Below are 3,598 nucleotides of genomic sequence, written 5' to 3'. Positions count from 1 at the left end.
ACACACACACACACATATATATATATATACATGAAATTACGAATTAAAAGCAACTCTAATAATGCAAATATTATCAGTCGCACATACATAGTTTGTGTGCTTTATTTTTATACGCCCATTTTCTGCAATATAGCGTCCTGGAAAAGCTCCCTACACGACGCCTAGTATCAAAGAACACTGAATACCCCAGACCAGGCGAGATAACTCCCCTCGAGATGATCGAGAATGATAGTTATGAATATTTCGCCATTATTGTGGCTGATCGGAACCATGTACCAGACTCACCTCGAAACGAAATGAAGTGCCAGTCTGGAACATATATGCAAATAGCGTGGTGCTGAGGCGTAGCACATGTAAAAGAGACCGATGTGGTTGTTTTGTTGCTGTTATCGTTTTTCTTTTCTGAGTGTTGTATCTTGTGTTTAGTTCAGACACTCCGCTACCCACGGTTTCGTTTGACATCCCGAGTCTACTGAAGACGACACGTTTCAAAGCGTAGAGTGAATATGAACCCAAAACTTCGTGGCAGCGAATCCAAATTCTTAGCCACACTGTAATGACTTTAGCGTAGTCGTTTAACCCAAGGTCACACGTGATTGATGAGAGACCTACGACCGAAGTCGTTCCCAACGTGATAGTCACGTCCAAAATTATATTGTGTATACAGAATTACTTGGCCCAATATCCTTTATTATTTTTAAGATGCTAGGTTCAAATACGGAGTCGTTTGGCTGCTATTTCTAGTATTCATATTGAGCAGGTAGAGGCATCAGAGGCTCCCTTCCTGCTTGTTCTGTTCTGCGCTCTGTTAACTCTAAAGTATCAAATACCTCATTACTTCAGTTTTTATCATCTCCTTAATTAAAAGAATATAAACAACACTTACAAAGTAAATGTATATACCTGTAGGTGTGTGGATATGTGCTCGTGTCTGTATATTTGTGAGTGTGTGTGTGTGTGTGTGTGTGTGTGTGTGTGTGTGTGTGTGTGTGTGTGTGTGTGTGTGTGTGTGTGTGTGTGTGTGTGTGTGTGTGTGTGTGTGTGTGTGCATGTGTGTGTGTATGTGTGTTTATGTGCATGCGTGCTTGTTTGTATGTGGGGTGAGTACATGGATACTGCTAATTACACATAGCCGAGTAGAAAAGAAAAACATTTGATGTTTGACTCCGATGTTCACCTGGATTTCTGAATGATGTAAGCACACAACGATACACATACATGCATAGATTTTCACACACACACACACACGCACAGGTCTTGGACCAAACGTACGTGTGTGTGTATGTGTGTCTACGTGTGTATGTGTGTCTACGTGTGTATGTGTGCGCGCGCGTAAGTGGGATTTGTGTATGTTCTCATCGCCCATTTCCTGTACAAACAAATGTGAGCGATATAACCGGAGAAATAAGTAATCCACCTTAAAACCTTACGTTTTAGTTTGATCTCAAATCAACAATGTACACAAATACATACATACATACATATATTGAGTACATATATTACATACATACATGTGTGTGTGTGTGTGTCTCTCTCTCTCTCTCTCTCTCTCTCTCTATATATATATATATATATATATATACACGCACACACACACACACACACACACACACACATAAATAAATTCTTACACTCAGACATATATACGCGAACACTAAAATATCTATATTCTCAAATTCCTTATATATATTCTATATTCTACGTGTTTGTCATTTGACTGCAGCCATGCTGGGGTACCGCTTTGAAGGGTTTTAGTCGAACAAATCAACCCTAAGACTTATTTTTTGAAGCCTAGTACTTATTTTATTGGCCACTTTTGCCAAATCGCTAAGTGACGGGCACATAAACACACTAACACCAGTTATCATGCAGAGACAGACAGATGCACACACACACACACACACACACACACACACACACACACATATATATATATATATATACATGTATACAGACACTGATTATCCGCAACCTCTTATAATCCGCATTAATTTACAAGCAGGAAATTCCAATTCCCTCGGCCGACAGACTAGTTTGTTACCTTCCACTAACAAATACCTTGTACAGTACAATATTAATAAACTTGTATCATTCATACTAATGTATAGGTTCTTGTATCTCATTTAATTATTTAAGAAAATATATTTGATTTAGAGTGTTCTAACCAAATTAACAACCACTGGTTCAAAAAAATCAGTAATCCAGAAAATCAGTTTACCTGTACCACAAGCTAAAGCGTTGAGAATTACTAAAGTAAAGGATTCCTTGTTTACCAGTAATATTGGTTTCAAATTCTGGCACAACGCCAGCAATTTCAGGGGAGGAGGTAAGTAGTTTACATCGACTCAGTGCTCAACTGGTACTTATTTTACGACCACGGAAGAATGAAAGGTAAAGTCAGTCGGAAGAACTTGATCTCAGAACGTAAAGACGGACGAAATGCCGCTAAGCATTTTGTCCAACATGCTAACGATTCTTTCCTACTCTGGGCACAAGGCCCGAAATATTTTTGTGGGGGGAGCCAGACGATCAGTTCGATCACAGTACACAACTGGTACTTAATTTATCGACCCCGAAAGGGTAAAAGACAAAATTGACTCCGCTGGCATTCGAACTCAGAATGTAAGACGGACGAAATGTCGCTAAGCATATTGTCCGGCATGGTAACGATTCTGCCAACTCACTGCCTTACCTAATGTAAATATTGATTTCAAACATTGGCATAAAGCTGGCAATTTCGGGGTAGGAGGCTAAGTCAATTACATCGATCTCAGTGCTCAACTGGTACTTATTTTATCGAATCCGAAAGGATGAAAGCTAAAATCGACCACGGCGAAACTTGAACTCAGCTCGCAAAGATAAACTGAATACCGCTATACATTTTGTTCGGTGTTTAGCTGGGGATGTTAAATGTTGTTGTTAGAGTTTTTCCGAGTCATTTCGTTAACCAATGTGAAATCCTTCGAAACAACCAAATGTTAATAGTCAACGAGATGCTTCTTATATATAAATCCACTGATGTTAAATGCTTAAGAAAATAAGTTACATTAATTTGCGTAGAGCGTGCATTCTCAGTCGATCGTTCTAGTAATTTTCAGTTGTGGTTTCACTGGCCACTATTGGGGCGAATTTTCGTCTCTGATATTTATTGGGATTAAACACCGCAAGTCCATAAGAGATGTTATCTCAAGACAAATACAGCAAATACTATAAACAGTGAATATGCATTAAGTACGATAAATAGATTGCTATTTTAAACATAGCCGTGTGTGTGCGTGTATGTATGTATGTATGTATGTATGTATGCGTATGTATACGTGTGCGAGTGTGTGTGTATAAGGAGATCGAGATATGTATATATATATATATAAGTTTGTAAATACAGAACAAAGAGGGGAGATATACATACAAACGTACACACATATATCTACGTACTTACATACATACATACATACATACATACATGCATGCATACATATATTACATACATATATACATTTCTATGTATGTATGTATGTATGTATAATGGAAGAATGGTTACAAGTGATACGTGCTAGATAATAAACAAATTGGATTTTGTCGTCTAATCGTGAATATG

At 38.1% G+C, this 3,598-nt stretch overlaps 1 protein-coding gene across 1 annotated transcript in view; it reads right to left on the bottom strand.

Moving 5' to 3' along the window:
• LOC106873558 (uncharacterized) overlaps nucleotides 1-3,598 on the bottom strand; it is a 64,216-nt gene that overhangs the window by 1,748 nt on the left and 58,870 nt on the right. The gene's annotated exons all lie outside the window — the stretch shown is intronic.

This window comes from Octopus bimaculoides, chromosome 5 (genome assembly GCF_001194135.2).
Source record: "Octopus bimaculoides isolate UCB-OBI-ISO-001 chromosome 5, ASM119413v2, whole genome shotgun sequence".
Taxonomy (NCBI): Eukaryota; Metazoa; Mollusca; class Cephalopoda; order Octopoda; family Octopodidae; genus Octopus; species Octopus bimaculoides.
This window is presented reverse-complemented; position numbering and strand designations above follow the sequence as displayed.